The sequence below is a fragment of the Contarinia nasturtii genome, unplaced genomic scaffold (genome assembly GCF_009176525.2).
Source record: "Contarinia nasturtii isolate CC-2019 unplaced genomic scaffold, AAFC_CNas_1.1 Cnas_scaffold_129, whole genome shotgun sequence".
NCBI lineage: Eukaryota > Metazoa > Arthropoda > Insecta > Diptera > Cecidomyiidae > Contarinia > Contarinia nasturtii.
The window spans coordinates 10,759,197-10,778,979 of NW_022197486.1; the positions used below are offsets into that span (position 1 = coordinate 10,759,197).

The 19,783-nt window shown below is 35.7% G+C and overlaps 1 protein-coding gene across 9 annotated transcripts in view; it reads right to left on the reverse strand.

Moving 5' to 3' along the window:
- Window positions 1-19,783, reverse strand: part of LOC116341849 (transcription factor SOX-6) — a 101,274-nt gene that overhangs the window by 60,832 nt on the left and 20,659 nt on the right. Inside the window, exons 3-4 of one of the 9 annotated variants that reach the window (XM_031769212.1) lie at window positions 4,175-4,394; window positions 3,977-4,036 (exon numbers count right to left, since the gene is read on the reverse strand). The exons of 5 other annotated variants lie outside the window; for them this stretch is intronic. The gene's annotated coding sequence lies outside the window, so the exon portion shown is untranslated. Of the gene's footprint in view, window positions 1-3,976; window positions 4,040-4,096; window positions 4,395-19,783 lie in introns of all 9 variants that reach the window. 3 more of the 9 variants (XM_031769220.1, XM_031769237.1, XM_031769229.1) reach the window with 3 other exon arrangements.

A 19,783-nucleotide genomic window follows, 5' to 3' on the forward strand; every position in this document is an offset into this window, starting at 1 on the left:
TGATATGGAATGCACCAAAAATGGTATGGTTAACAAAGCTTATCGTTTATTAATGAAACAAACCAAAATGATGTAGAAAATGACAAAAGAAAACGTGCACAACAATGACAACGCAACGGAATGGTAGCTTGCATGGGAGTATGATGAGTCGAACCGTTGTCGTTGCCAGCGAAATCGAGACAATATAGTGACAACATTCGTTTGCAATGAACTGAGGCAAAGATGAAAGATGAATAAACTCATTTAAGCCCAGATTTGTCGCATATTTGATTTCACAGAGAATGAAGAGCGAAAGAGGAAGACAATGTGCAGCACTGCAGGAGTCATTTCATTCTTCACGGTTTCAGTAACACATAATTCGCTTTGAAAATCATCTAAGCGATCGACAAAAATAAAAGAAAGAAAATCAAAATGATTGTGTTCGCATACACACACTTGTTTCGATCGTCGAGCTCGCGCATTAAGTAAAAAAACAAAAACAAAGAAAAACGATCCACGATAAAATAAAGCACTTGCTTGAAGACAACACAGAAGAATGTGTTTATTTTGTTCGCGTTAAGAGAGACAGAGTGTCCGTTCAGTGCATTTGATATGATGACTTTTTTGGAGTTTGATCGGCAACACACAAGACGAATGTGTGTTGACCGCATTGCGTTATTACATCAGATTCTGTTTGTGTTTTCGTTGCACTGTTGATGATTAAGTGTTTAAGCGAACGAAGAAATAGAAAATAAGCTAATAATAGTCAAAAGTGGATGTTTTTGTACCGATCTCGAATTCAATTTTTGCGAGATTGATCGGGCAATGTGTGTGTGTGAGAGATTCCTTTGAGTTCATCGTTTCTATTGTGATATTTCCTGTAAGGTGTGCACGATCGCAAGCGAATGTCGAAAAAAAACGGCACAATAACAACGTTCAATTGGCAGTTGGTGTTGACAACGTGAGTAAAACGGAACGGCACTTTAAAAAAAATTATAGCAGCCTCTTTCTTGTTTGGTCAATTAAATATTACGGCCTGAGGCTCCCAAAGTGAATGAATAAAAAAAAGAGAGCAACCAAATGAAACTAGTCCGTTTTAACAATCTGCCGTTGTCTACGGCGTTGTTTTTATCTCTTGCTGCCGTGCAAAAAGCGAGAGCATGAAAGAGCCACTTGAATGTCGATGGAATGCCAACACTTTTCACATGCGAAGAAGAAAAAACACCAATGATCGTCTAATGTACGATGTGCTCGCTCATTTTTTCTCGCTCTCTCTCTCTTTTGCTTCTCCTTTTTATTATCAATTTGGTCAAACCCTTGATAGATGAATGCATAATTTTCTCTTTAAATCATGCAAACGCAACAAATCAACCAAAACAAAACGAACAAATGAAAAAGAATATTGCCGAGCAAAACTTATCTAGTTGGTTTTTTTTCGTTCGTTCGTTTATGCGAGAGAAGGCGATCGGTAAAAATTCAACCATTTGATAGAATATAAATTATAATTTTCCACGCCACACACCAGCACGCACTATGCTGCTGCCGATATTTCTTTTATAGACTATTGCACCATTTGTAAGAGTTATGGCTGAGAGAGAAAGAGAGCGAGATGAGATGAAACGGCATGGGATGCGATGTAGAGATGCATACGCAAAAAGACATCAGCGATTCATTTCCTGCTTTTCTATGTATTTATTAAATGCTCATTTCTCTCTTTGCTTCTCTTACACTGTACGGCAGCAGCAGCAGCACTCCTAGAGTTCGCCAATACCTCCATTCAAAACGCGAAAACGCCAGACACATTTGCAATCTGTAATTGCATAAATTCTGTGTATAGTCTCTTTGGTTTCTATCTCTCTCTCTCTTTCCTTCTCTTTCTGGCACTTATTCATTCACTTTATTAATGATATCGCAACGAGAAAATCAAACGCATTTATATTTTTCTTGATGCGTAGATATTAATTGTAAATATACAGATATTTAGTTGTTGTTGCTGTTTTTTTTTCGTTTTGTAATGTGCACGCGCATTGCACTGTGCAGAGTGCTGCGACAGAGAAACCGAAATCAGTTGTGTATGCATGACACACACAGACCCCGGCAAAACAAAATGCATAAATGAAATGATACAATAACTATTATGTGTGTTATTGGTATGTTAGGAACGGACAACAAAGCAGAGTAAACATGCCATGAACAAAACAGCAAAATGATAACACAAAACAAGACCAGCGAGAACAACACACACACAGAGAGAGAGACAAAATTATTAAACCAAATTATAGCAACAACAACAACAACAATCGCTATGCCCATAAATTGACGGAGATACAGAAACTATTACAAAATCTACACATTATAAGAAGAAAAAAAGAGACGAAGAGAGCGAATGATTGAAAACAATGCATTGCTTGTTGTACTTCATCGACGGTTTTTTAAATGAAAAAAAATGAGACCCGAATAGATATTGTAAAAGATAAAGAAAATTGAAATGTGTAGCAGCAGAGCGCGCACGCACACGCACTGATTTTTCATGTTTTGCCTCAACTTAACGTGTTTCACTTCATCGTCATCATCGCAATATATTCGGTCCGGCATGTACTCTGTATTTTTGAATATTGTTAGCGATCGGTCAAACGGTGACTGGACGCATTTTGCATTGATTTAGATTCGATTATTTAAATCAAACAAGATTACTAGTAGGCCCAATTGACAATTCGACTGGCGCAAATATTTGTTTATTTTTTTTTATCAAGAAAATTAAGTCATTTCACATTGAATTTGATATATATTGAGAAATGAATTCTAGGGATGCGGTTGCGCCCTCACAGTTTGGTACAGGGTTTGGCTGTGCTCTACGATTTAAAAGTGAATTTCGATGTCAAAGTTTTACAATTGATATCGATCAATTGCTACATGGGTTTCACTTGCACCCGGACCACTATTGGTGTGAGTGGTCCGTACGTATGATGTACGTAAACATGTAATTGCGTAGAGTTTAGAAAAGCGATCGGTGTTTGTTAGTGATTTTTTTTCTTCATTGCATTCACCATCATCTATATGTTCGATCTGCTTGTATTGTGTTGATCGTTATTGCGTTGCATTTAGTGAGAAATGTGCAATTTTTTCCTCGTTGTTGTTTGAATCGGTATGCGAAACTGACAAAGTTCAGCATCTGCAGCGGCCCGGGTACATAATGTATGTCCGTCATTATACATTGTTAATAGATATTTCGCAGAATAAGACTGGGCAAGAGCCGCCGAACTCTCTCAATTGCTCTCTGAATACAGAAAAATCAATGCATTACACGCACATTCAAATTGACGTACACACACACAAACCGTATTCATACTTTCATATTTATCAATATTTACCGAAACTATTTCTCTCGCATCGTGTGTTATGCGGCAAACCAACGACGGTTGGTTGGCTGCTGTTGTTGTTGCCATTGCACAGTGCTCTCTGAGCCACTGTTAAAACGCGTGTGCCAAACTGTGTGCTGTGCTCTCTATCTGGACGGTAAAAATCTAAAAATCGCTTACACACTTATTATTTATGTGCATAAATGAACGTTGAATTACAAAAGAAAGATTTTATATTTTTACAGTTCGCCACTTGACGATTGCGATTTGTAAATATGATGCGGGAGCAACAGCAGCAAAATTTGCTTCAAAATTATTTAAAATGTGTATCTCTCTCTCTTAGTCGCCTGTAATATACACTCTAAAAATGTCTTGTTCATTGTGCATGTGCGTGTATGTGTGTGTGCGCGCGCGGGCACATTGTAGCGTGCCCGAGTAGCACGGCTTTATCCAATTCTTTCAATTCATTTGTTTTGTAAAATGGTGTATATTAACTGGTTGTTCGCTCTATGATTAAGTGCTACACGTTTTCCATACGATGCCACATATTTATTATATCTTATTATTGTTATTCAGTTGTTTATTTCATAGATCGATGTTGTTATTATTTTTTTCGCATTTGTTTGTTTGAAATGTACCTTATTTTTTTTTGTATAGTTGAATAGAGAGGAAAAAATCGCGTACTATCGAAATTCTTGCTGCTATGAAAAGAGACGAGAAAGAAGAAAAAAAGCGGTTCAAATCAGATGCAGTTTTACCATTTTTCTCTGCCATAGTATGTATTCAAAATAATGCTTATAGCTTAAATACAGTCGCTTTTTCTATAGTATAATCACCGTCATTCTACTTTGTCTCTCTCGTTCTCTCAATCACTGTCTCGCGCTCGTTTACTCGCTCTCGATATCGATGATGCAACATGCACGCATTTGCGCATTGCCATATACTATAAACTGCAAACGCTGCTGGTTTTTGTCTGTTTTTGGCTATTAATTGTTCACGCAATGCTCCAGTCTTGCAATATATGGATCTTTTGAAAGCAATACACACTCGCCAGCACTGCAAATTGAAAATTAAAGAAAAAAAAAAAATAAAAAATATTAAACAACAACACTCTAACGCGGAAATCGAAATATTGTCTCATAGATTTTGTTTTTGCCATTTAGAAACAAGAAGAAGGAGGTAACTTTTAACTACAGAGAAGGCAAAAAAATAGAAATATTTATTATTTCTACATTTTTCACTCGAAACAAGATTGTTAGTTAGCGATAGTGAACACAGTGTTGCAATCGCACAACAAATTTGCAATATCACACATTATTATTGGCAAAAAGGTTTATCCTTAACGCATGTGACAGTGAGCGACCGAGCAGGAGAGTGGAGGGATACAATATGCGTGAGATGCAATCTCTTTGGCTGTTGGCTATTTATTTTTGGATCTCAAAAAAAAAACAATAATAATTCACCAATGTGAATGGGCTCCGTTAAATAACTCCATCGCAACACCGAGGTAACTAAACAGACCCCCTTTTATAGCCTTCGAAAGCCACAAAATTACCAAAGGAGCCAAATGAAATAAGTACTCAAAATAAAAGTTTTCTTTTTAATTTGCTGCATTCGACGAATATGAATGCACATAGTAATTCGATGTCGCCGAATGATATCTCTCTCTCTCTCTCTCTAAGTGTCACCATATCTCTTTCATTTTCTTACGCTATCTATTCCTATCTATCTCTTTTTTACACCCAAAATAACCTGTCCGAAACAAAAGTTGCACAAAATTACAACGAGCCGATTATTTTTTAGCACCCGCTCAGAGTCAATATAATCAGAGACAAAGACTATAAGCGAAACGATTGTAAATTTTTATCACTCTCTTCTTCGTCTTCGGTGATTTTTTTTCTTTTCACAGTTTGTTGCACAAACTGAAGTGAAAAAATGGTGGAATGATGGTGCGCAAAACGAATTAGAAAAATTAAAATTTATTTCGCATACTGGTTAAAATATATTGTTTTGAGAACAACGAGCGCGAATCGTTTTTTTTTGTGTTTGGCCAAGAGGTGCAAGGAAAATGCAAACAAATAAACACGATAATCAAATGAGTGTGACCACAATGAGACGAGGATGCCGGTTCAACGATAAGACCATCCAACCAACGAATGAAAAAAAAATTGCATGAAATTCTCTGCACAATGAAGATGAGATGTGCATTAAAATTTGACACAAAACAGTAAAAGCAACCAAGATCGAGTGAGAGAAGTGGAAAAGACACACACATGAAAACAACGACAACAAAAATAAAGAACGAAAGCATACGTGCATAAGCACAACAAAAAAAGTCTACCAACAGATATCAAATTACCATAATTTATAGCAATAGACTATATAGCCAAATGGAATGAGATGCATCGAACATTGATGCATTCTTTGTACATACGTGTGCTGGAAACTGAGAGAGAGGGAGAGAGAGAGAAAACAAGAGCCAACCAACTAAAACACGCAATCAAATTCGCGAATCCGTTCGTGTATGTGCCAAAACACCATTGATATAAGTTTCAATTGCATGCGTTACAAGAACGAAAGATATAAAGTTTTATGAAAAAAAAGAAGAAACAACAACAACCAAACAATTGGATTGGTTAATTCAAATGTTTTGCAATTGACAACGACGACGACTATCAAATATACAATGAAACCAAATAGAAGAAAAATACTGAAATAAAAATCATATAAAACGAGAAAAAGAAACCAATTCTATCGAACAAAAGGTATAAAGAGAAACGAATAAAAATGAATGGCCAAGAAATGGTTGTCCAAATGTGTAATTCACACTTTGCCAATCTCTTCACATTTATTTTCACGGCAATCAATACTCCGAGAAGAGTATTTCATGCGACGAAAAACATCGACACTTTCTAAAGTTTTCAAATTCGACAATTTTCAATAGAAAATGTTTTGTAAATGATTCTTATACTGGTTTTGTTGCATCATTTTCAAAGGAATTGTGAATCCATTTCATGATTTTTTAATATTTTTGAGTTTTCTTCGTAATTGATGTCATTTGATTTAAGAATTATGTTTCGTGTTTCACCCTTTATATGGCTATTTTAATATCTTAAATAATTTACGCCAAAATTTTCTAATCCAAATGATGCGACTGAAACAGACCAAATTAATTATTTAAAAATTCTTGAATAATTGCAGTGAAAGCATTTAAAATTGTTTGCATTTTCGACTAATTAATTCTGATTGAAGTTATTAGGTAGGCATTTCTATTTGGCATTTGTCTAATCTGAAATGATGAATATTAAAATTAATTTAGACATTAATCGGTCGATTAAGTTCACTGTGGAATACTAATTAATAACAGTATTTTTCAATCGCACGAAGGGAAAAAGAAAATTGTTTCATTAGTTAAATATATTGTTGTGCGTGCTTGCCAGTTAGTTCATCACACATACACACAACTGCATACACATAGAGTGTCACAGGTATTTCTTATAAATAATTCTGTGGCTTCAAATTTCTTGATCGGTGTGCTTCTCTATGAGAAAAGAATGTGAGATTCAATGTGCAACCAAAAAGAAAAATAACATCGAAAAAAAACCTGTTAAGTCGTGTATGTTCATTCCACTTGACACGATTTTTGACCGAGCGCAACAACGTTATGTTTTGTAGTGAGACAATTTTGAGAGAGAGAAAAAAAAAGCCAAAACCTGTCAAACAAACTTAACAACCAAAGATGAACGACATTTCACATTCGATTCAACAACAGCGAGAGTGAAAGAGCGCACAACTAAACCAGCCGAAGGCGAAACCAATGTAGATACAGAAACACAGATATACATTGAGTGGATTATGGAAACACCGCTGATATGTCAAACAAAACAAAAGAAATCCAAGATGCATACACTGCGCATCGTACCGGTGACCTGAACTGTTAACAGATATATGTATATGCACACACAGCAGACAGAAAAAACCATTAAGTCTATCAAATCAACAAAAGAAGGTGATCACCAACGGTCGATGGGTTCTCATCTTTTATGTATCAACGAGGAGCAAACAACAAAAAAATATACTTCAAAATGCCACGAAAAAGATTTTTTTTTTCAAGTATAAGCGATGTCGATAAACTCTTTAGTTGAAATCCAATTCAAAGTGATGTTCATTTGAACATTAAACACGAAAAGCATTGAATGTATAAAAATCGCAATGACATCGCCTATGTAAGAGAAAGTGTCATGAAAACCATGTGCCTTCGATGTCACAAAAAAAAAAAACTTGAATGAACAAAACAAAAAAATTGTAGGGAAAAAATGGATCAGCTTCATTTTTAAATGTTCAATTTTGAACGGCTGTTTTTCATTTTAACAATGCATTTTTACTGCGGCACACAACGAAAAAAAGCACAATTGGCACGGTAGCTGTGTGCTTCTGAATCACGGATGATGTTGTTAATTTGAACCGAAGCATGGTTGTTGGTCAAAAGTCACAATGTGGGGAAATGCAACTGACCAAAATCATCAATAAAATTTATTATACAAACAGTTTACCACCTTTATCTACAAACCGACGGAACGAAAGAGATTGAGAGAGACCGAGAGAGAGAGAGAGAAGAATAAGCATTGATTTCTTGCGGCAACCAAATGAATGAGCAGAGAGTTCGCACGGGGACTAAGCAAATAAGTGAGTGTGTGCCAGCGCAGTGGCAATAGCAGCAGCAACAAACAACGGCTTAATGAAAATGAGATAATCATTTTATGATTTATATTCGTCTTTTGTCGTTTTCGGTATTTGAGAGCGCAAACGAGTGTGTGTGCGCGCACAAGCTCGCGTATTATCGAAGCACATTTTTGTTGTTGTTTTTTCTCATTTCGGAGTATGTTCGTTTCACTTGCTTCACTTTAGTCACTTGTGGTCAGGCTTGGCACGGTCAACAAAAAAAGTGCGTTCAATGAAGAGATAATATTTTATTTACACATCAAGCGAGTCAGCGAGCACTCGCTCGCACAAAAGGCCCGTGAAGCATACATGCATACACTATAGGCAATATCGACAAGAAAAACTCTTTTAATGGATTTACATAATATTTACATTTTTAATTAGTTGCACGAGTTGTTTTTTCTCTCTGTCTTACTCGCTCTCATTCTATCGTATGCAGTGTCTTTTTTACTCTCATCTTGATTGGACTGAGCTTGTGAGCGCGCACTCTGCTCCGTATTCTCTTCGACTCGTTATGTTTCATCTCAAACTCGAATGCTTTTCTTTGGAATGGTTACTTTTTTTATGCCACTTTGCTCTCCATCACTATTAAATGCATAACTATCAACTGCGTACATATTTCATTTAAAGTTTATTTTTCAATTTTTATTACGGTTTTCTTTTGCTGTTGCGCTGTCTTTTGTTGTTGCACACACAGCGCGAACGCACATCGATCCGTGTGCACAACACACATTGGAATTATGTTGCTGAGCGTGCGCGCACTCCGTTATCTATGTTTTATTGTCGATTTATCAATCGCTTGCATTTTTTCCAATGTGAATGGTGTGTTGTGTGCATTTTTTTTCTTTTTCTCTTTCGATTCGTTGGCGATGAACTACACAAACGATAGAGAATAAAATGGCAATCTTTTCGCTGTTCGACCGCCCAATTTAGTCCCTCAACAACCAGCAGAGAAAGCATATTAAGACATTTAAAATTCGCTTAGTGGCAGATTGCAACTTCGGTGTGTGTGTGAGTGTTTTTTTTTTGCGCGCAGCATAAAGAATGCAATTGAACATTTTTCTTCTTCTTCAGTAGTCTCTGTAGTAACCGTGCACCGATGATGCATTCGATGTTTTTACGTATTCATTTTTTACGCGCTATGACTATTTTATAACATCGTTTCATTTATTCACCATTCAACATATATCCAAATAGGAAATACATTGCAAAATGATTAACACCTTATTGCTGCAAACGATTCTTTTTCGTTTTCTCTCTGTGTTTCGCGTTTGGGTTTTAATGTGAGACAATCAAATATTATTCCAGATTTTATTTGAAAGAGTCAGGCAAACGCCATAAAAACTAGGCAGTCTCCATTTGGAGACAGAAGCTGAAATCATCTATTCGTGTTTTTTTCGTCTGTATTCAATAGAGTCATTCGCACACAGTTTTGAATGAAGGAAAAAAGATTTGATAGCAAAATATTAAAAGAAAATAATTCGCAATGAATAAAAAATAAACATTTGTGTTACGTACACAAATCGATTCATTGTTCAAAGCAAATTAATGAAGAGAAATGTGCGATGATGCCATTGCGCACAACGGAACAATACAACCATCGAAGCCAGCTACGTTGTAAACTTGACGAACGAGACAGACAACAGCAAAACAAAAAGAAACCACTGGAGAGAAACAAAAATGAAACAAATCGATTGTGGCCGGGAATAAAATAAAATGAATAGAATACCATTTTCTATAAAATAAACGAAATGATAGGGAAAAAATGACAATAAAGTTTTAAATTAAAAAAAAAGACCACAACAAACGAGAGAGAAGAGCGTACGAAGTAGTGGTAGCATCAATGGTCATGAGTATAAGAGAGATGGAGACGCAAGAAATGGATATACAAGTACCCAAGTAACGAACGAGAACCAAACTAGTTTTAAGTTGCTTTATTAACGAATCTCTCACTGATGAGAGACTATAATAAAATTAGACCAAACAAAACGAAGAGAATGAACAAAAAAAAAGTACACAAATCAAAGCGCAAAAGAAAGAAGGCAAAGAAAAAAAGTCGTAAGAATTTTATAATCGTCATCATAAAATAGTCGTAGTAGATCAATGTTACTACTAATCAGTGAGAGAGACAGAATTGGGAGATATGTTTTTTTTTTTTTAAATCAGAAATCTGTGTTGTTGTTTTTTCTCTCACTAAATTACAAAAGAAAAACGAACGAGAGATTTTTCAGCAAAACCAGATTTGCCGCAAGTGCACTTGCCTCAACAAAAGCACATTGAACCAAAACGATCGATTCGGATTTTTAGTGTGTGCGTTCCAACGAGGCGAGAAATAAATTAAATATAAAAAATATCTCTTTCATTTTCCTTCATTTTCTTGATTTAATGAAGATTACCTTTGATTCGATCTAAACACGATGAAAAGATAAAGGTCACACCGAAAAAAAAACGACAGCGTGTTGACAAACAAAAGAATTTTTCGCCAAAGTAAAAACAGCACACAAAAACTATTTGCACTGGTCATCGTTTCAATACTTAATGCATTCCGTTGAAGATTTTGTGCATGTGTGTGTGTGAGCTCCAGAATGATCAGCGAAAATGTGCTGTGTCGTACGTGTGTGCATCAACCGAGAGCCGACGATCAGTGCTACAAATAACGAACGGGACGACCAACAACACAGAGAGAGGAAAAAAAACACACGAGCACAGCGACAACAACAAATAACACGAAAACCAAAACAAATAAGTAAGAAGAAGCATTAATAAAATAATTAACGTAAAACACAAGGAAAGGAATTGCATGATATACATTTGCCTCCTTTTTTCCACATTTCAGCCATTTTTACAATTCGCATATGCGCGCATCCTTTCCAATGAGTCTCGACGTGTTTGTCGTTTTTACTTTTTCCAGTTAGTTTGAAAGAGAAACCGAACAGTGATGAAAAAGACACATGCGAAACGGAATTGAGACGCGCGAGAGCATAAAAATGTGCTCAAGATGCTGTTATTGTTGCTGATGCAAAGCAAAAGGGGGTTTGATGTGCTTCTTGATATCTCGAGATTGTCTGTGTTTGTATGATGCTTTCTGAATTGGGAAATGATATGAGCAATGGCACAACAATAAAAAAAAGCAAAACACACAGAAAAAAATCGAACTATAAACAGAATGGGCAAAAAGAAGTGCACGCCAATGTACGCAAACACAATTCAGAGAGACTGAGAGAGAGAGAGAGAGAAAAGGAAAACATAAAATATCATAAAAATGGATTTTTATGCCTTTTATTCGCATTGGGATTTTAATTAACGCTTTTTGTATCTCTGTGTGTTATTCGTTTCCAACTATTTTCACATTATATTGTTTGTCGTGTGTGTTGCTCTTTTTTTGTCGTTGTCGACATCGTCATTGTTGTTCACTTCAATTTTAACTCTCTTTTTTTTCGTCATATGCAATGCTGTGCATCGTTTATGCGCGAGCTCCCAGATTTTTCTTCATTTCAGTCATACCACGGTGATTCGATCGATCGCGGCTTACGAATGTTGTTGATGTCTTGCGGCCGCGCAAAGGATTCAAAACATTCTGGAAATTCATTTTAGCACAACACACACAAATCGTTTCATAATAGTAATTCATGTGACAATAAAAACAGCCGGCCGGCCGGCTATTTAAATTTTGATTTCAATTTTGAAATGGTCGGTTTTTTTTCTCTCTCTCAATTTTCTTCATCTTATTATCGCGCGCGGTCTTATTTCACGGCATGGATCTTTTTATCTCACAGACTCTCGCAATTTCATGTGCAACGAAGTTTTCACCTCAACACACACACACACACACACACAAAGAAATAAATAGTCAACAAATGAATATCTGATATTTACACAATATTTATTGCGATTTTCGGTCGATTAGTTTCTCTCATTTGTTGCTGTATGGTTGCTGTTTGTTCGTTTGTCGGTTGTTCGGATTTTTATGATTTTTAAAGGAATATTTTTGTTGTCACCCAGTTGTGTATTTATTTATACATTTGGTTTGCATTGCGTGCGAACACAGCACCCCACATAATGCGAACAAATGTTACTTTGCAGCGCTGATGCTTTTGTTCTTCGTGGCTCGTGTGTTTTCTTTTTGTTTTGTTTTCACTCAACGCTTCGAAAATTTACATAAAAATAAAATATCATTAATGAGAACGACAAAATGAGTTGAAGATGTACAAAAGAGCGAGTAAAAAGTGTGGATTCTCTCCGTGGCACATTCGAAAAATGTGAATACAAAATACTGAAGGCGCACAAAGAATTAAAAATTATGACCAACTCAAAGGCATTTCACATTCACAATAACGATATTATTATTATTATTGTTATTAGAGTTGTTTAGCTCCAGAGGCGAAGATCATCATCGGTTTGGTTTTATTTCTTCGTTTGAGTGCGCATTTGCGATTTTCTTTTCTTTTCAACTACACATCAAGCGATTCTGTCTTTAACAATAGCACACAAAATCAGGCGATGCGATTGTGTTTTAACATTTGCTGCAACAATGAAATTTCAAACAGACACAACATGTATAGGCCCCTTTTTTAAATCGGTATCTGTATAAAATCCTCTTCATTATATCAAATGAATATAGAAAATTATTAGGCATTTAAAATGAATTCCAAGAACGATTTGATTAAATTTCTTTCAGTTGAATAAATCACATACACGAATAAAAAGGTGGCCACTGGTTGCATTGATAAGAGATTTGTACAGGATAAACTATATTGGTTTCGGGATGTGCGATGCACACGGTACCGATACACACATTTCCGGACTGGGTCGACGTACCGATTACCGAAACAAAATGAAGCAGCCACAATGATGAAGTGAAAAAATTCGATCAACTCATTCGATCACCTGTATATCGAATTAGATACCAAATTCGTTTGCACACATGCACACGCGTCATTTGTGTAATGTGCGCGGCAACAGACCAACAAAAAAAAAACAACAACAACAACAACAACAAAACAAATCTTTTTTCGGCTTCGTGTATATTTTTCAAGCTTCGATCTCTTGCTCCAAAAAGACATGCAACAGGTACATACACTCTGGTTGTTGGCTTGTCGCTTGTTGTTATTTTTTTCTCGTTCGTCCGTTGATTCTGTGCTCGTTCTTCTTTCCATGTTTCTTTTGTTACTGTGGTGATGCTGTATTTAGTCCATTTGGGGTTTGTACAACACTATCGTTTTGATATCTTGGCAACGTACACTTTCGAAGATCGTTTGGAGTAGGCAAACGAGTGAAAGAGACACGAACAAAGAGCGAAAAGAAATGAATATGATGTAAGTATTTAAAGCATTAAACTATACGCGCTCGAACAAGATTTTACACGGGCTCGAGCAACAACAAGTGAAACGAAACAAATAAAACTACGTATAGAGAAATATCTAAACTGGAATTCAGTCCGCACACCAGAGAGAGATAGAGAGAGAGAGAGAGAGAGAGAGAGAGAGAGGCGAAGAGAAGAAAAAAGTATCAACAAAACAACAAAATCGTCTACAAACGAAACAACAACAACAACAACGAAAAAATAATAATAAAAACATGGATATAAAAAAGTGCACACAATGTTCTTGTATATAAATATATTTTAAATCGAAATCGAGGAAGGCACACACGAAAGGAATCTCTAGTTGAAAGGAATGGCGCGCGAGAAAAATGCAAACGTTTGAATTAACACACAGTGCAGAACAAAAATTGCGAACAAGCAAAACGTAATGAAAAACATCGAAAACGAGAGAGAGTTAAATCGACATTAGCGAAATAATACACATTGGAAAAGACGCAGAAAGAGAGAGAAAACAAGAAGTAAATAAACGAATTGGATTTTCGCATTTTGGTTCTCGCGTGCAATTTAGTTCTTGCAGTTGGAGCTGTGCAAGAAATCAATAATATATAAGTGGAAATGCATTAAACAAACTCGAGTGAAGAAAATTGACAAAAGGTACAGAGAGAGCGAGAGCGAGAGCGAGAGAGAGAGAGAGAGAGTCATCGACGTGAACTGAACAAAGAGTGCAAGAACAACAAAAAAAGGCATAAGAGCCACCGGTGAAACAATGATCGCCAGCCACATCAGTGAGCGTGCGCGCACGCCAGAGCAAATGCAATCGCACGTATACATGCGAAAGAACTCGAAAAACCATTCAAATATCGAACATTTATTGCATTATGTTTCCCTTTTTCATATCACTTCTTCGGTCATCCTCGTCTTTTTCTTTTCGCTCTCTCTCTCTCTTTCTCTTTCTCACTCTATCTGTCTCTACTTCGTCGTCTCTGCAGCTCGACAATGATGAGCTCGCGATATTTATTTTTGGTTTTATTTTACACGGACGATTTGAGCGCGTGTAAATGCGCGTGTGCGCAACATTGCGATGAATTGTTTTCCTCTTCATTATTCAAAGGCATAAATTAAAATAAAATCTTTTATTACCTGGCGCTGGACAGGTTTCCACAAACGGACACCAACTCTATATATACATTTCGATAGCTGTGCACCAGTGCATATGCACATGTATGTATGCAATACTATTAAAACGAATGGCCAAACAAAATGCACGAAATAAATTTTTCAGCAATAGGCAAAGAAGTGCATCGAGTAAATCGACGATGAATCTTCAACAGCAAACGCACATTATAACAAAAGACCAAAGGATTGAGATTGAGAGAGAAGAGAGAAAATCATCATCATCAACAACAGCATGAAGAAGAATAACAACGGCCACTAATGCACTAACAAGTGATAAAAATGTTGTATTGTGGCCAGTGTCTGAGAGGCATTGTGTATCATTAGGCAGCAAAAAACAAGAGATGGAAATGACCAAATGGATAACATTTAGCAATTTCACATGCAAACTGAATATCTTGCCAAACACAAAACGTAAATCTATTACGAGATGAAGAGGAAGAGCGATAGAATACAGTTCATTGTCAGACATTTTATGCTTTAGGTTAAACTGTTGTTTAACTTTCGAGTTTTTAAAACTAATATTTTGTTGGTTTAATCATAATTTTCATCGCGATTGCTGCCAAAGTTTTGAACCATCCAAATTCAAAAAAAAAAAGAATCGATACTCGTCTGTGACTGCATTAGCACCGAAAATCCGATTTGATATGCGATTGTCTGTGCAATGAAGCGCGGAACCGCTTCGGTCATTTTTATGGTTCGCATTCATATCTTCGTTTGGCAATCATAAACAAACGGCGATCATCATTTATCTTGAAAATTTATTGGATTTACCTGTTAACATATCCACAAGGATTTTTTGCATTTTTGTTTTTGCTCCAATTTTATATGCGGCTCTTTCGCTTACAATTTATGTGAATGAATACTTTATTTGTTTGCAAACACAAACAATACACTGAGCTAATAAATTTGTTGACATTTTGACATGGCAAAAATGTATCACTTTTCCTCCCCCCAAAAAATGACCGATCTTATTAGTGTAGGACTAAAATATTGCCATGTATGTGCTTGTATTTGTTTTGTTTTAGCTGAAGTTCTTCCCATTGAATGTGGATCACAGAATTTTTGCATTTTTGTTGACAGTTTAAATTTTATTGTGTGTATATGGTTTCCGATAAAAAGAAGTTTTAAGCCTGCCACTTCTAATCATCAAAGTCATTCAGTGTCTATGTGTGCATCTCATCGATGAATCATTTGCGTGCGAGTGAGCCAGTGAGTGTGTGACTTGACTTGCATAATCATTCATCATCTTTCAGGCAAAACAAAGAGCGAAATAACAAAAGTTCACAGCTTTCGAGAATAGGGAAAAAAGGCGATAAAAAATAAATAAATGGGCAAAAAGGCAAATAATACAAAGAGCGCTCACAGAAGAGAAAAAAGCGTCCACATCAAAAAATGTTCAAACATAATAAATCTCTCATAATAAAAATTCACCCGCGACACAAAAACAATCAATAATCATCAAAAAAGAGCGATTCTTTATGTTCCATTTCATTTTGTGATGTGTGCGTTGTATTTATTTATTTATTTTTTGCTTGCTTCACCATTTATTCATTCGTTCGTTTCATTTCTGCACTTTTGTATTACTCTTTTTTGTTGCTGGTTTTTTTTTTCGCAAATGCGCTTGACTTTTTGAAATCTTACTAATTCACATGCACTCAAACTTCAATCCAACGCCCAAAGTTAAGTCAATCAATCAATCTTTTGTGATTCCTTTTTTCCACTCTCTCAATCTCTCTCTCTCTGTCGCTCACTTTGCACTGCTTCTTCTCTTGCCTTGTGTTTTTTCTCTGTGCAATCCATGCGAACGACAGCTACAGTGAGAAAAAAGAGCATTTTACTCTGGCTGCTGATTTTGTTATTGTTGCTGCTACATGCATAAGTCAGTGTGTGCGTATGTGGAGATGCACTCAAAAGAATCGCAATTTAAGAAGAAAAAAAAAATAAGAGAAGAGATGAGAAAAAATACGTCTGTTTACATTGTATAATATGCAGCCGTGTGTAAATGAATGGAATGCTGCGAAAAAACGATTAAAGGCTGAGAATGTTAAAGAGTTCGAATCTTTTCAATTTCATTTGTTCATTAAATGCGATCGCAGTGATATTACTGAAACAAAATTGAGAAAAAAAAGAGAGCGAATCATTTTTCTACTAAGACTTCCGTTGAATAGATTTGAAATTTCTTGTGTATTTGATTAAAGTTCACAATGCACAAACATTTCAAGAAAACTTTTCACCATCTTTTTTATCTCAAACTTTAGATTTTTCCATGAAGATACTATTTCTAACTTTCAATACTTTTCTACATAATTCAACATGACAATTTTCACATATAAAATCGTGTCAATATATCGAATATCTTTGCTTATATTTAAAAGAAATAAAATTAAAAATAATTGTATGCAATACGATTCGATTAAGATAAATGACATCTAACACCATATCGATGCGAGGATTAAAATCAATCTGGATGTTGCAAAATGGTATAAAAACAGCGTTCTTTCAAAATTAATTCAATGAAGAAAAAAAAGAAGAGTGTCAAACATTGATCACGACGATTTTATTTATTGGTTGTCGATCATTTTCAAGCGTTTGTGTCATTTTAATTATGCGCGAGACAGTGGAGAGACGGTGTTGAACTAATCGATAAATATCGATTTGTATTAGTTTTCTTTCTTCTATTACTAATGTAATATGTAAATTTGGCGTGCACCAAAAACGAAAGAGAGCTTATCTGATTTGTTTGTATCTATTGCAAATGGTGAAAATGATACAAATTACATTTAAAATGGGAATGCGAGCAAAATTTCATTCATTCAAACGTAAGCTGTATCGAACGAATAATAATAGGTTAGAAGACAGAGATGGAGAGAAAGAGTTAAAAAAAACGTATATATTGGATAGCCAATGATTTATTTGAATAGTTGTCACAGCATGAGCTGAAGTGTATCGGCTCGTAATCAACTACGCGCATTCCGGCCCGTTCGAAATAAGCCGCTAAAACAACACACACCAAATCAACTACTCATTATTATTTAACAGCGTTTTTTTTTCTATGGCTAGAATGACGAGACTATTGCTAGAGTTGTTGCACATACATATGCATCTGATTTTACGTTGGCACTGTCGCAGCCAACAAACATCAGCACGCAAATATTGATGCAAATATATTGCGTTTATCTCACCTTATATTTTTCATTCGTTTCGTGTCAATGGCTTTTCGATCTTCAGCCTCTGGACTCTCTGATGAGAATTTTTTTTTCTCGATAAATTTTCATAAGTAATAAAATTATGCGTATAATAACAACACATTAGAGACACAAGTAAAATATATAACAATTTGCAGCCCAATTGATTCGTTCGCTGAAATGAGGCTCAATTTTATAATACATTTGACCCTTGATGATTGTAAGCCACAGACAATACTCAACTAAAGAAGTTTAGAAGAAGCGATTTCTTGGTGTTGATAAAATGGCTTCAGGCAAATCGTTGGCCCGCAAAGGTGGTGGCCGTCGATATTCAAGATAGAAAGAGTGCGCGAGAGGAAAACGATGGTATGAAAAAGTACCGCGTGAATTATTGTGTAAATGAAGTAAATACGTTTGAAACAATTCCCATGATCTGAGTGAAGAATAAAAAAAATGTCAACGACGACGATGTCGAAAAAAAAATATGGACGATGACCGGCTCACAGTTGGCGACAAAATAATTGCATAAGAAAATGTATTTCAACAAAAGCCCAAAGTCATTTCGTTGCATATTTTAATTTGATCATTTGGTGAATATTTCATTCGCTAAAAAGTTTGAAATGAAATTAAACACTGCATTTTCTCGATTCGAAGAGACAACAAAATGTATAATAAAACCAATGAAACGAAAACAGAAAATTTGTCAAGCGATCGCAATTTGAAATCTCCTTCGAAGTTTTTCATATCGTCTGTGTAATACAACATTGGCGCTAATCTGATAAGATCTTACTCTCAATGCAAGCGTATTCGTAAGATCACAAGTGAGAGAGAGAGAGACAAAGAGAAATTTATTGTTGTTTATACACCCAACGACACTTAATTACAATAATTTTTGCGTATGAGATAGAAAGACATTGAGTATGTGTATTTTATCCACTGTTCCCGTTTGTATTTGTCCGGTTGTTGCAGCAAACTTCGAGAGTTTGGCCCGAATCACAAACTTAACAACGAACTCCGTGCTCGGCTAATGATGTGCAATAAATGCGTTGAGGAGAATGTGCATTGCAATAGGCTGGAATTGATTTGATATGCATACAATTAAATTAAATACTTTATGCCCATCAAATGCCACTAATACATGCATAAAATATAGTATATGGCTTGGAATATCTTGTGCGCATTGAAAAGAATCTCATTATAAAAGACTGAATCGCGGCTGAGATTCATATGAAGAGTAAAAAACAGACAATTTGGAATGTGTGTTTCTTTTTTTTCGGTTCATCTATTTATTCTCTTGCGCTCTCTCTCTTTCTTTCTCTTTTGGCTTGATTGGCGAACGATTGTGCTCAGCAAACAATATTCAAAGCGTGCGCGAGAGCTCATTCATTTGCGCAAAAGTGCACATACAATGTTCCATCTATTTTGATTCATGTGTATCATATTTCAATTCTGAATACAATTTCATTCGGCATTGTTTTCGCATATTGGCCGCACTCGCTTCGGTCCATCTCTGTGTCGCTCGAAAGCAAAATACAGCACAATACACACAGCACACACAGTAAATGCAATTGAATTTATCACTGCATGAGCGAGTGTCTCTCTCTCTCTCTCTCAATCTATCTCTATCGCTATCTGTCTCTTTATGCTCTTTTGCAATTTCCAATGCAATATTATTTTATTTAAATGCACATTCTATTTACACTCTCTTAGATCAGTGTGCCCAGGCAAATTTGTTGTCATTTGTGTATTTCTGGTTACCTCATTGTTCGCATCTATATATACGTAACGGTTATCTCAATTTCAACATTCAACATTTGCCGCATTTTACAACATACACACACACACACACAAATAACGACTGGCACTGCCATCGTATTCTTCTCGTTTTCAATTTGATTTATCATTTACAATACTAATAATAATAATTGTTGTTAGTTAATTGCTAACCTGAAGCGATCGACCATAACTTTGTTTCTCTCTCTCTCTCTATATATCTCTTCATACAAATGGATGGTTCAGTCGACAATGAAACGAGACAC